This window comes from Muscardinus avellanarius, assembly GCF_963383645.1.
Source record: "Muscardinus avellanarius genome assembly, chromosome: 13".
Lineage (NCBI taxonomy): Eukaryota > Metazoa > Chordata > Mammalia > Rodentia > Gliridae > Muscardinus > Muscardinus avellanarius.
In genome coordinates, this window is record NC_137799.1 from 8,489,542 (window position 1) to 8,503,331 (window position 13,790).

A 13,790-nucleotide genomic window follows, 5' to 3' on the forward strand; every position below is an offset into this window, starting at 1 on the left:
CCCCCCTCCCCTGTGCTGGAGGTATCAGTCGGTGTCAGGAGCAGCCTTCACCCACACCCCAGGCAGCTGGGTACCACCATGGGCTCAGAGGCTGTGATTGAGAGGAGGCTGAGGGCCATGGCTGGAGTTGGGCAGAACCCCCATGGGGTGGCAGTGCCCAGCAGACTAAGGAGGAGAAGGGGGCTGGGCCCCTGTGGCTCAGCACTTGGACCACAGCAGCTGCTGGATTGCTCTTTGGCTACATCAAGCGCTTTGCTCTCACAGCCTCAGCTTCCTCCTCCAGCAAATAGGGCTGCCTATGTGGGGCGGAGGGCTGCCTCTTGCAAACCGCAGCAGTAGCAGCAGCAGCAGCAGCAGCAGCAGCAGCAGCAGCAGCAGCAGCAGCAGCAGCGCTACCTGCTGAGTACACAGCCAGGCCTCTGGCACACTAAACCTGCCATGAGAGATGTGCAGCCTGGTGCTGGGGAGGGCAGAAGTCTGGGTCTCGTTCACATGCAAAGCACCCTCCCTTCCCACCACTTCCTCTCTGAGTCGCTGGACTCTCTGTGGGGGCAACACACCTGTATTTGGTGCTCCGCCATGACTTCCCTGGCTGCTCTGCCAATTTCCTGGACACCTTCTGTGTCTGAGGCCGTTTGTGCCCTGGGGATGCAGTCTCTGCAAGATCCCTCCTGAAGAGGAGGCACAGAATCCAATTAGAGCTGTGTGGCAGGCCCAGAGGAAGTGACGTGGGGGGTAGAGTTAGAGGGGGGCTCTCCTGGCATGAAGTGCCAGGAGCCTGGGAGGGGCCCGGATAGCATCCTGAAGAGTGGAAGCCTTGGAAGGTTTGAACCAGAGTCAGGTTTGCATTTTGGAGTTACCACGGGCAGTGATGGCAAGGACTGCTTTGGGGCTGCAGGTTGCGGAAGGGCAGGCAAGTGTCAGTGGAGAAAGGCGACTTCCCACCCCAGTCATCATGGAATGATCTTCAGAAAAGGACTAGGCGCACAGACCCATGAAGCTAGAAGGCCTGAGTGTGTGATGCCAGCCGGGCGTGGTGGCGCACTTGTAATCCCAGTACTTGGGAGGCTGAGACGGGAGGATCACGCAGGTTCGAAGCCAGCCTTAGATGCTAAGTGAGGCTCTCAGCAACTTAGTGAGACCCTGTTTCCAAATAAAATATAAAATAGGTTGCCGGGCGTGGTGGCGCACGCTTGTAATCCCAGCATTTGGGAGGCTGAGACCGGAGGATCGCAGTTCGCGGTTCGCGGACAGCCTCAGCTACTTAGTGAGGCCCTCTGCAACTCAGTGAGACCCGGTTTCAAAATAAAGAATAAAAAATAGGGCTGGGGTGTAGCTTGGAGGTTAAATGCCCCTGGGTTCCACCCCCAGACACACACACACACGTGCGCGCGCGCACACACACACACACATATTAGGTCTGGGAGTATATTATGGGGGTAGAAAGCCCCTGGGTTCCATTCCAGTACTACACACACACACACACACACACACACACACACACACACACAGTATATGATGCCATTTATACAAGTCCCAAGCATGGCAGTACAAGTCAGGTGTTTATCTTTGTTGGGTAGGGGTTTGTCTGGAAGGGCTTCTGGGCCTGCAGTGTTCTGCTTCCAGGGCTGGTTCCATGGGTGTTTTCTCTGAAAATTCATGAATTGTACGTCTTTGTGCCAGAGCAAGCCTTGAGATGACCCACACCTCTGGGTGGTGCTGGGCAGGGACCAAAGCCCTATAAACAAAAGTGAGGCGCCTTTTGGGGTGCCTGGAAGCCTGGAAGAGGTCCTCGGGCCTTTCTGAGCCTTTCTGGTGGGCCAATCTGAACCATCCTGACCTGATGAATATCACTCTTGTGTACAAGGGAGTTTCTCATCTTGGCAGCTGCAGTAGTCCTTTCTAGCTGGGGAATTTTCTTTGGCCTCTTGTACACTGTAGAGGGCTTTCTGGGCTGTGGGGCTTGGCACTCTGAGCCTTGCTGGGCTCGTGAGGCTGCCAGACTGCAGGATCTCTGAGCCTTGCTTCTCCTCATCTGTAAAATGGGATCATAAGCTTCTCCATGGTGCTTGGATGAAAGGGTGACTGCCTGTCAAGCAGCTGGGCTCCTGCTCTGGCCAGGACACTTGTGGTCCCAGCCTGGGTCTCATGATGAGACCATTAGACACATCCGTCTCAAAAGTGCTGAGCAGAGCAGAGGGGGCATCACTGCCCCGCCTGCACTGGCTCAAACCCTCTCCTCCGGGACAGCCTGTGTGTGTATGTGTGTTGGGCGGGTACTGGGGATTGAACTCAGGAGCATTCTACCTCTGAGCCACATCCTCAGCCCAAGTTCCTTCCTTCCTTCCTTCCTTCCTTCCGGTACTGGGGATAGAACTCAGAGGCATTCTATCTCTGAGCTATATCCCTAGCCCTATTTTTATTCATTCCTAACTTTTTATTCATTCTTTCCTTTTCCTTTTCTTTCTTTCCCTTCTTCCCAGTACTGGATATAGAACTCAGGGACATTCTACCACTAAGCTATACCCCCAGCCCTATTTTTTATTCTATCTATCTATCTATCTATCTATCTATCTATTTATTGGTACTGGGTGTGGAACCCAGTGGCTTTCTACCTCCAGGCTACACTCCCAGACCTATTTTATACTTTATTTGGAAATAGGGTCTCACTGAGTTGCTGAGAGCCTCACTAAGTAGCTGAGGCTGGCTTCAAACCCGTGCGATCCTCCTATCTCAGACTCCCAAGCGCGGGGATTACAAGTGTCCACCACCACGCCCAGCAATATTCTTTTTATTTTGAAACAGGGTCTCAGTGAGTTGCAGAGGTCCTAAGTAGCTGAGGCTGTCTGCAAACCTGGATCCTCCTGTCTCAGCCTCCCAAATGCTGGAATTAAAAGCCACCATGCCTGGCTTATTTAATTTATTTGCCGTACTGGGGATGACAACCAGGGACATTCTACATCAGAGCTACACCCCCAGCCCTAGTTTTTATTCTTTATTTTGAAACAGGGTCTCACTGAGTTGCAAGGGCCTCACTAAGTAGCTGAGGCTGGCTGCGAACAGTGATCCTCCTGTCTCAGCCTCCCGAATGCTGGGATTATAAGCTAATGCTAGAATTAAAAGCCTGCGCCACTACGCCCAGCTTTATTCTTTATTTTTGAAACAGGGCCTCAGTAAGTACCTGAGGCTGGCAGGAACCAGTGATCCTCCTGTCTCAGCCTCCCAAGTACTGGGATTACAGGTGTGTGCTACCATATCTGGCTGGGAGTGGCCTTTGATGTGCTCCCCCCAGCTAAGAGAAGGCTAACCCTGGGCTGCTGCAGTCTACTAGGCAGTATGTGTTGGCTACAGCTGGACCTGTGTGTGGCCAGCCGTGCCCAGCTTGGATGCAGGCCTGTTCAGATGTGTCCCCAGTGCCCCGCTCGGCTCAGCTCTTAGTACGTGCTTAGTAAATGTGTGTGGAGTGAGTGGCAGAGCAGGGATTGGCCCAGGGTTGGCCTGTGCTTTCTCAGTGAACCAGGTTTCCAGGAAGGAGATGGAGACTGGTGGTTTGGGGCCTTGTCCTGCCTGACTCTGAGGCCCTTAGTCCTGTGGTTGGCATCTCTGGGAGCCGCTAAGCGAGGCTGGAAATACAGATCTGAGACCGTGCTGGATGAGGAAAAGTGACTCTGGCCAAACAGTTCCTGATCATCCTTCTGGTCATCCTAGAAGTCCAGGGAGCCACAGGAACTGCTGTGTAGGTTGGTGGGACACCTGGCTGGTAGGTCAGCAATGGTGATGATCCCTGACTCCTTGGACTGCAGAAATGAGGCCTGATCTCAGCTGGGAAGCCCCTGTCTGGAGGCAGTACCAGGAGGCTCAGGGTAGCCCTTGTGGAAGCAGGGTGCCAGGGCTCTCATTTAGCCATAGACATGACTGAGTACCCACCGTAAGCTGGGCGCTGTTCTTGGGTTGGGCCGGAGGAGCACGGAGAGCAAGCAGAGGCCCCACCTCCAGGAGCTGTTCCCCTTGTAGATAGGACCCAGGCCCAGAAGAGGAAGTCTGTGTGTGTAGGGAGCCCTCAGATGGGCCTGGATGGAGGGTGTGGGTTCAGAGGACAGAAGTGTCCCCATGATGCAGTCCAGTCATTGGAGGAACCGGGCCCTAGGGGTGGAAATTCCCTCCTCTTCTCTCCCCTTCCTCCTGTGTGAATCAAACACCACCCAGGTGTGAGTCAGCCAGCAGCAGCTGCACGTGCCTGGGCTGCCTGCCAGCCCACCCCCCTGCACAGCCCAGCCCAAGCCCTGAGGAAGTGATCAGATCCCTGTCCTGGGGCAGGGAGGGGTGCTGGGTAGGGGCTTTGCTTCCTGGACCATCTGCCTCCCAGGGGAGCTTGAGGTCCCTTTCTGCTGTTACTTCTGAAAGGGTAGGCTGTGTCCCCGTTCAGTGTGGGTGTCCACGGTGTGCCAGGCCTGTAGCAACTCCGTGAGATGGACAGGGTGGATGAGGCCCAGATGAGTGTCTCTTGGGTGCAGAGGCTGTCTGTGAACCCCAGTCTCCTGCCTCTCCGTGCCTCTCAAGGGCATTTTGTGGAGTCCTCTGGGCGCAGGAGGGGCGCCCCTGGAGGCAGCCCCGCAGTCTGAGAGTCCAGGGTCCTGGGAGGGGCATTTCCTAATGCAGCCTTTGCAGGCTCGCTGTGTCCTTGATGGGCACTCCTGGGTCAGTCAGCCATGGGTTCAGAGTCCAGGAGACCTTGGGCAGGTGCCTTCCCCACCTAGGGCTCAGGGTCCTAGCCTGTGTGTGACATGGGGTCACTGGGCTGTGGATGCGGAGGTCCAGTAGGGAGAACCCTTGGCTTAGTGCAAGCAAGTACCCACGAGGCGGGAAGCCACGCTCGGGCGCTTTGCAGGGCTGCTTTGTGGGGAGCATTTTTCCACTTTCCCCCGACCTGGGTTGACCTACTCTGGTCTCCAACCCCAGCAGGTTGATAGGTGTGATCCGTGCCGCATCCCACTAATTCCATAGTCCAAGCCAGGGACTGTCTCTCCCTCGGCTCGAGACTGGTCGCAGAGCGACGTGTTCCGTGGTGTGGATGCTTATGAAGGTTCAGCCCACGGATGCTTATGCTGCCGCAGCCCCTGAGAATGGCTCCACTGTCTTGGCAGATTTCTAGGGATCCTGCAGGATGGGGACTGGGAGTGCAGACCACCCCTCACCTCCTGTGTGACCTGCAGCAAGTGCCTGCACTCAGTGTCAGTGTCCTGACCTGTGAAGTGGGAGCAGGAAGGCAATGCTTGAGAAGCAGTGGGCACCCAAGGAGGTGCCAGGAAGCAGGAGCCAGGCTGGGCCACAGTGGGTGATTGGGCATAGAGTTGGGCCAGCACGTGTCAAAGCCAGCAGCCCTCCCTCTCTCCCTCCCTCTTGCTGTCTTGCAGTGCTGAGAATTAAACACAGGGCCTTGGCATGCTAGGCAAGCACTCTACTTTGTTTTGTTTTTTTTTTGGTGGTACTGGGGTTCCTGGAAGCCCTTCTACCTCCGGGCTACACTCCCAGACCTATTTTATATTTCTGAAACAGGGTCTCTTACGCCAGCGCGGCTGGCTTCGAACCTGCGCGATCCTCCTGTCTCCGCCTCCCAAGTGCGGGGATTACAAGCGTGCGCCACCACGCCCGGCCAGCAGTCTACTTTGGATCCCTTCACTTGCAGTCCTCTTGGGCTGTAAGAGGAAGTAACGCCTGGCATCCGGTTGAGAGTCACATTCTCAGGCACTTGCCTGGGCAGTAGCTCTGGCCACCTGGATAACCTGGCTCTAGGGCAGGAGCAGGGCAGGGTAGCTGCTTGCCAGTGTGGCTAAGCTGACACCTGCCTGTGTTGGGCTTTTAAAGATCAGATTCAGGTTTCCTTGGCTAGAGTGGGGCAGGATTCAAACCCAGGTGTGTCTGACTCCAGAATCCTTACTCTTAACTTTGATGCTTCTGGAGCAAGCCCGAGTCGCCTGGCTGACCCGCACCAGGGAGGGAGTTCCAAAGCCCCAGCAGGGTATTCACTGTGTGCTTACTTGGGCCACTCGCTGATGCCTGCCTCCCTCCCAGCCCATCTGTCAGTCCCCGAGCCATCCCAGGGCTCTGCTGGCAGGAGAGCAGAGAAGGCAGTTCCAGGGACAGCCCAGCACTCCAGTGTCTGTCGGCACCCAGCGGTTTGGCTGCTGGGAACTTCGTGCTGCCTCGCTGCGGGAGGAGGGGCTGGCGCTGCCAAAACTTAACGAGCTGCTTCCCAGGCACGTGGCCCCACACTGGCAACAGCCAGCTGCCGTGGCTGCCACGCTGGCCGTCCCGCCCTGCAGCCCTGCGTGGACTCCTTGCTTGGCCCCTGGCGGGTCCGCCCCAGGCCGGCTGTGCGCTCTTGTCTTCAGGAAGGCACTGGCACATGTTGTTGATTTGAATCGTTTCCTCGTTAGATTCCCGCTCTCCTGGCCAGGGCTGGCTTTCATCGGCAGGGAACTAAGGTTGCATCACCGTGACGCCGGCCCAGCGGGCTGGCGGGATTGCCAGGGAGGGACTCGTGATGGGGCTCAGTCCAAGGACCCCTTCTTAGTGGGTCTGAATTGGGGCCAGCCCTCTCTGGAACCCAGGCGCTCGGCTGGGGCTGGTCCTTGGGCTCCCTCACAGGTGGCGCAGATCTGCTGTGGCAGTGGCTCTCACGGGCATGACTCGGCAGCTTCTGCAGACATCTTTGGTCGTCGTCCATGAGTCGTGCTATGGGCAGGGTGCTACTAAATGTCTCATAATGCACAGGGTGGTTCCCCACAAAGAGAATCGCTGTTCTACACTCTGAGTTTGGGTTGGGCCTACTGGGAATCTGTGTAAAGCTAGTAGATACGTCTGTGCCCTCTTGAGTCTGAAAAGCTTGCCTTCCTTGCCAGGCCCAGGCACCCTTTGGCTTGCAGGGGTGAGCACCTGCCGCTTGCCTTACTTGTGGGAACTTACACCTGGGCTGGAAGGTAGCACGCTGAGGGAGGCCGTAGGCTCACCCTGGAGCTCTGTCCCACGGCCCCCTCATAGGGGCCAGGCCGCCCCCAGTCCCCAGGGTGTCATTTGCCGGCTCTCTGCTCCTGCAGCGATGACCAGCCATGACTGCACCTTGCTCTTGACTCTGAGGAGAGGCCCCAGCAGTCTGTGACCTGGAGGTGGCTCCTCTGGCTCCGACCCCTTGTCGCCAGCATGGCGTGGACCCGGGCGGCCAAGGCTCCGGGACCCTGTTATACTTCCTGGGAGTGGTGCGGCCACACCAGGTGCTGCGATGTGGCAGTGAGCTGACCTTGGTGAACCGCGGAGACCCACCTCTGGGTGGTTGCTGCTGGGGAGCTGAGGGTGGCTCACTCTGCCAGGCCTGCCACCCTGCGTGGTCCTGAGGCCTGGGTAGCTGGGAGCGGGGGCCAGCGTTGCCCTCCTCCGAGCAGCCACGGATACCTTGCCTTGAGGGCCAGCGGTGGCCGTGGTCGCAGGTGTCTTGGCGCAGCATCAGCCTCGGTGCTCATGACCTTGGCCTGTCCTGCTGCTCTGGACCCCAGTTTTCTCTCCTGCAGAGTGGGAATGATGGCACGCAACTCACAGGACTGTGGTAGAGTTTCACTCGTCACGTGCATCGAACACGTGTCCTGCAGAGTGAGCTCAAGGCCCGGGATCTACGTGTCATTAACAAAGGGGGAGCATGAAGCCCAGTTCCTGGAAGGTTGAGACGGGAGGATTTCAGGTTCAAGGTCAGCCTCAGCAACTTAGTGAGCAGTCCTGTTTCTAAATAAAAATAAAGCTGGGCACGGTGGCACATGTTTGTAATTCCAGCATTCGGGAGGCTGAAACAGAAGGATCAGAGGCCCCATGGGGCCTCTCCTCAGTCAAGAGCAAGGTGCAGACATGGCTGGTCATTGCTGCAGGAGCAGAGAGCCGGCAAATGACACCCTGGAGACTGGGGGCGGCCTGGCCCCTATGAGGGGGCCGTGGGACAGAGCTCCAGGGTGAGCCTATGGCTTCCCTCAGCGTGCTACCTTCCAGCCCAGGTGTAAGTTCCCACAAGTAAGGCTCGCAGACATTCTTAGCTACTTAGGCTTTTTGCAACTCAGTGAGACCCTGTTTAAAAATAAAGAATAAATAAAATAGGGCTGTAGGTGTAGCTCAGAGGTAGAATGCCCTTGCGTTCCATCCCCAGTACTGCAGTAAATAAAAATAAATAAATAATAGGGGGCTGGGAGTGTAGCTCAGAGGTAGAGTGCTTCTGGGTTCAATCCCCTGTGCCCCACACACAAAAAAGTGGGGGGAACCTGTTTCAGAGCAGGCCCTGGAGCTCAGAGGGGCTCTGCTTTCCCAGCTCTGTCTTGGGTTCTGGGGAGAGAGGTAGTAGTAACAGACAGGAGGTATGCCGGTCTGCATGGGCTCTGATGATGGCTGGCAGCCCTCCCTGGTCTCCTGGTGCAAAGGACAGATGCTGGAAAGATGTGGCCCCAGACACTATGCCGGCACAATTCTTTGCATCTGCTTCGAGCTGAGCAGCACAGAAAGGAGTATGGACACTGCACTATCGCCTGACAGCCCTGTGCAATGGGCAGAGCAGGCTTTTTTTTTTTTTTTATGGTACTGGGGTTGGAACCCAGGGGCATTCTACCTTCTAGCTATACCCCCCCAGCCCTATTTTTTATTATTCTTATTTTGAAACAGGGTCTCACTGAGTTGTAAAGAGCCTAAGTAGTTGAGGCTGTCCCCGAAACACGATCCTCCTGTCTCAGCCTGCCAAATGCTGGGATTACAAGTGTGTGCCACCACGCCCATATTTTTTTATTCTTTATTTTGAAACAGTCTCACTGAGTTGTAAAGGGCCTCACTAAGTACTGGCTGAGGCTGTCCGCGAACCTCTATCCTCCTGTCTCAGCCTCCCAAATGCTGGGGTCACAAGCGTGCGCCCCACGCCCGACTCAGAGCAGGCTTACAGACAAGTTGAGGCACACGATACAGGCTTTCTCAGTTGCTCTGCAGCCTGCTCCTGCTCCTGGCTCTCTCTGGACTGCGGGGAGCCACCTCTTTCCTTCTGGATCTTCCTGTGCTGATCCCACTGCCTGGGACATGCCTGTCTCCCCTGGCCAAGGTCAGGCCTGAGGTCCTGGCTCCGTTGCTGCTCTCGGACCAGTAGGTCACACTCTGGCCAGTGTTCTGTAGGCCTTTTCTTTCTCAGAGATGAGCAGTTGCCAGTGGCTGCCTCCCCCACCTGGCTGGGCCCCTCCTCAAATTTGCTTGTGTTAGGTCCCACACCCAAGCGCGCACCCACAGTAACTCTCTGGGATGCCGCTTCAAGACCTGGGTCCCTGAGTGTCCCCACACTGTGTGGCATGGCCGCCTGGGGTGAGCCAGAGGGTGAGGTCTCTGGGCTGGCCTGCCCAGGGCCAGGAGAGTGCAGGGAAGCTGGAGGTTCCAAGGACACCAGCCTGGTGGGTACTCCGCTCTATTTCAGGACAGCGCAGAAATAGCTGAATGCCGCCTCTGTGACGGCCACGGGCTGTGGTGGGTGGAGGGCTCGGCCTGCCTCGCTGGGGTTCACACGTCTAATTGTATTTCTTAAAGCTAAAAACGAAACTGCTCTCTGTAATTACCTGTTCCCAGCAGCGGGGAACTGGGAAGCACGCCCTGAAACCTCAGGGCATGAGGGCCAGGGCTGCTCCTTCCAGCGTGCTCGCCCTGCCAGCATGGCCCTCACCGCGCAGAGCCACCCTGCTCAGCAGGGCCTCAGGTAGGCAGTGTGGGCCAGGCCTTGAATCGGGGAGCTGGTGGTTCAAATTTCTTTTTCTTTTTTTTAGTCCTGGGGATGAACCCAGGGGCATTCTATCTCCAAGCTATATCCCCAGCCCTATTTTATTTATTTATTTATTTATATTTTTATTTATACATATATTTTACGGTACTGTGGATGGAACCAAGGGGTAGTCTACCTCAAAGCTACACCTCCAGACCTACTTTTTTATTCTTTATTTTGAAGCAGGGGCTCATGGAGTTGCAGATGGCCTCACTAAGTAGCTGAGGCTGTCCGGGAAATGCGATCCTCCTGTCTCAACCTCCCGAATGCTGGGATTACAAGTGTGCGCCACCACGCCCGGCTTATTTTTGTGTTTTGAAATAGGGTCTTGCTAAATTGTTGAGGGCCTCGCTAAGCTGCTGCGGCTGTCTTTGAACTTGCAGTCCTCCGGTCTTAGCCTCCCAAGCACTAGGATTACAGGTGTGTGCCACCGTGCCCCACACATATGTCTCTTAAAAAACTCTAAAGTGGGGCTCTTCTGTACCATGCTTTTCCTTCGGGCAGTGGGGCCGTCTTCCTGCCCGCGAGCACAGGCCGCCCTCACGCCCCCTCCTGTCTGGCAGTCCCGTGCCATGCCGGTGCACGGTCCCCTGCTGCACCCTGGAGCCTGTCCCGTTCTTGCTGTTGTGAACCCTGCAGCTGTGGCCGCTCCTGCGCGTGTGGATTCTCGCGCTTCCTGGTGTCTTCACATGACCCTTTGTGAGTTTGGGCGTGAGCCTCCCTCTCCAGCCTCCCTTCCCACCACTGTCCCCTGATGCCTCCGTGCCAACCCTGCACAGACCTCAGCTGCATTCCTACCTCAGGGCCTTTACACTGCTCTTCCTCGTGCCCGAATTGCTCTCCCCCAGGTACCTACATGGCCCACCTCTCACCCTCGCTCTTGGCTCCACTGTCACCCTCCCACTAAGACCTTCCCTGGTCACCTTGCTCTCCCTCTCGCTTGCCTGGGCACTGCCCCCTTCCTCCCCAGTTCCCTGTCCCCACAGCCAGCACCCTTGGGCATGCCTTCAGTTTTGGCTGTCTCCTACCCACCACCAGAGCATCAGCTCCTCGGAGGCAGGAGTTTGTCTGCTTTGTTTACTGCGCATGTCTCTAGGGCTTTAGCAGTGCCTGGTGTGTAGTGGGTACTTAATAAAAAGGTTTTGAGGGAATCAAGTCCCCAGATTTCCTCCATCCTGCCCTGCTGGCTCCCTGGGGCTCGTGGCCACCCTCCTGGCACCCTCACACGGCCTGTTTTTACAAGCATTCCCCAGCCCACTTCCAGCCCTGGGCCTGTATTCATTTCTTCGTCTCCGCCCTGTGTCTGAGCATGCCCCTCCCCCAGCAGGGCCCTGGGTGATGGATGGTGACGGATGGGGAGTTACTGCTGTCCCTGAGCCGTGGCACCGCCCTGGGCACAGACGGGCCTGGGGTCAGCCTGGCTCTGCTCCCCGTGGCGCTGAGTCCTTGGGTGAACAGTGAAGCATTTCTGAGTCTCATTCTCTTCATCCAAAAAGTGGACAAGGAAGACAGTCACCTCTCAGTTTTGAAGAGGCCCTGGGGGTACAGGAGCCTCCAGGAAGTGACCACCCCTGTGTTTATTTCACCTGCTCTCTGACCCCCTGGGGTGGGCCAGGGCGAGGCTGCCCCTTCCCGTGGGAGTGATGACACCTAATAGGTGATTGTTTAGAGCCTGAGCTGGTCCCGTGAGCCCTGCTGCGGCTCACCTTCCTGCGGGAGGGAACATGCCTGTCACCTGAGCCTGGGAGGGCTCCTGTGGCTTTCTCTGCCTGGCAGTGCTGACCTGAGCCATAAATAGGTTTGAGACTTCCCGGCTGGCCAGGTGTTCCCATGGCAGTGCCACAAAGGGGAAGGGAGAGAGCCCATAATCTCCGTCAGCTTGTGTTCCGAACACGAACCCAAATTCCTGGGGTGTTCCAACACGCCCAGAGCCTGGGACCACAGCAGCTTCCTTCTCATCTCCGCAGCGCTGGCTCCCGGGCGGGCTGGCGGCGCCCCCTTCCCTCTGCCTGCTGAGGCCTCCTCGGAGCCAGCGCCACTCTCAGATGGTCCTTGATGAGGCGGCCCGACCTCTGCCGCCTGTGCTTACATCCTCCCTCCCTCTGAGCCCTCAGATGCCCCTGCCTTGAGGGCCTCCCACCTGCCCGCCGCCCTCCCCGCGCTGAGCACGCCATGGTCCTATTTACCTGACCCACCGTGTATGTTTGAGGGGAGGGAGATCAGTGCTATCGAGATAGTGTGAACATACCACAGTTGACTCCTTGGAGTGTACGGCGCGGCGGGGTTTTTATTTTGTTCTTCAGTGCTGGGGGTGGAACCCAGGGCCTCCAACATGCTAGGCAAGCGATCTGCCACTGAGCTACACCCCATCCTGCAGTTCAGGGTTCCTAACATTCAGAGTTGTGTGGCCATCACTACAGCCACTTGCGGAACACTTTTATCCATAAGGAAACCCCACACCCACTAATCGTCACTCACTTTTCCCAGCTCCCCAAGCCCTTTCAACCTCTCTGGGGCTCCCCATTCTGGGCATTTCCTACAGGTGGACTCACACTTGCTGTTGTGCCTGGCTGCTCGCCCTTAGCGCTGATGTTTCTGAGGTCAGCCCACTGCGGCATGAGTAAGTGCTTCCTTCCTTTTGATTGCCAAGCGCTGTTCCATCGTATGAACAGGCCACATGCTACTTACCCGTTCTCCACTTGGCAGCCGCCTGGGCTGCTTTCACTGTGTGCTGTGGGGAGTAATAGTGCGTGTGCGTTGGTGTGGGCCTGGGCTTCGTTCCTGTTGGGTGTGCATCTGGGGGTGGAATTGCTCATCAGATGATCACTCTGTTTAACTTTCTGCAGAACTGCCAGTTTCCAGGTGGGCATGGGCGGGCATGTCAGGTACGTGGTAGGACTCTGGGCCCCACAGGCCCCATGGGTTCCCCTGTCGGCCTTCGCTGGGCTCTGGCTGTGCGCCGGGGTGATGGGCGAGGGCTCTGGCCCTCAGGTCCTGGCTCTGTGGGTCCCTAGGGTCGTAATCTCAGGTGTGGCGGGTTGGCTCTCTCTCGGAGCCTCAGCGCCCTCCGCTGAGAAGGGGGCGGCTCGGGGCCTGATGCAGGAGGCTGCAGTGTGCAGGAGGTGCCTGACTCTGGTCCTCTCTGACCCTCCACCCGGTCTGGAAGTTAACCCTTGCTCCTCGGGTCACCCAGGGTGTGGAGAGGCCACTTCCTCAGCTGTCTGCTTGGGCGTCCGGTCAGGTGGGATGAGCTGAAATACCGGCTCCCACGCCACCCCCGCCCTTCCGTGGCCACCCCTTCCTGAGCACCGGTTCTGTTAGGCGTGGTGGTGGTGGGGCTCATAACACGTGCCACCCAGGTCCTGCTGACCCTCTTCCCTGCGGCTGGGCGAGGCCTGAATAGGCTGGCCTGGTCAGCGTGGCTGAGCTCTTGGCCCTGAGGATGCTCAGGTGGAAGGGCACACCCCAGTTAGTGTCAGGGCCCCAGGGGCCCCAGGCCAGGCTGCTTGGGTCAGTCCCGGCTCTGCTCTTCCAGTGGTGGGCCCCAAGAGAGGGTGACAGCCCCAGAGCTTCTGGGTTCAGGGGACTGGGCTGACAGGGCGGTGGTCCAGAGAGTGGTTGCAAGGGTGCCGTATGATCACCTGCCTCTGCCTTCCGAGCAGGGCCAGTGTCTGATGGCTTTTACGTTCTTGGAGCAGTACCCAGCATGTGAGAAGCTCATAGAGTTGTTAGGGTTATCGTCGTCATTGGTGTGAAGAAGGGGGCCTTGGAATCTGGCACATCGGGCGGCCAGTCTGGCTGGGTGGTACTGGGGATTTACCTGGCTTCAGCCTCTTCTCTGTACACTGGGCTGAGTCTGCACAATGTGCCGGGGAAGACTGATGTGCGGGTCATAGGAGGCAGCCAGTGGGAGCCTGGCTGGACAGGGAACTGCAGTGGAGGAGCAGCCAGCCAAGGTCAAGGTGGTGGTGGT

The 13,790-nt window shown here is 57.3% G+C and overlaps 1 protein-coding gene across 1 annotated transcript in view; it reads left to right on the forward strand.

The window, feature by feature from the left end:
- The window catches only part of EEIG1 (estrogen-induced osteoclastogenesis regulator 1), a gene marked incomplete at both ends in the record, with an annotated part of 36,260 nt that overhangs the window by 6,994 nt on the left and 15,476 nt on the right, over positions 1 to 13,790 (forward strand). The gene's annotated exons all lie outside the window — the stretch shown is intronic.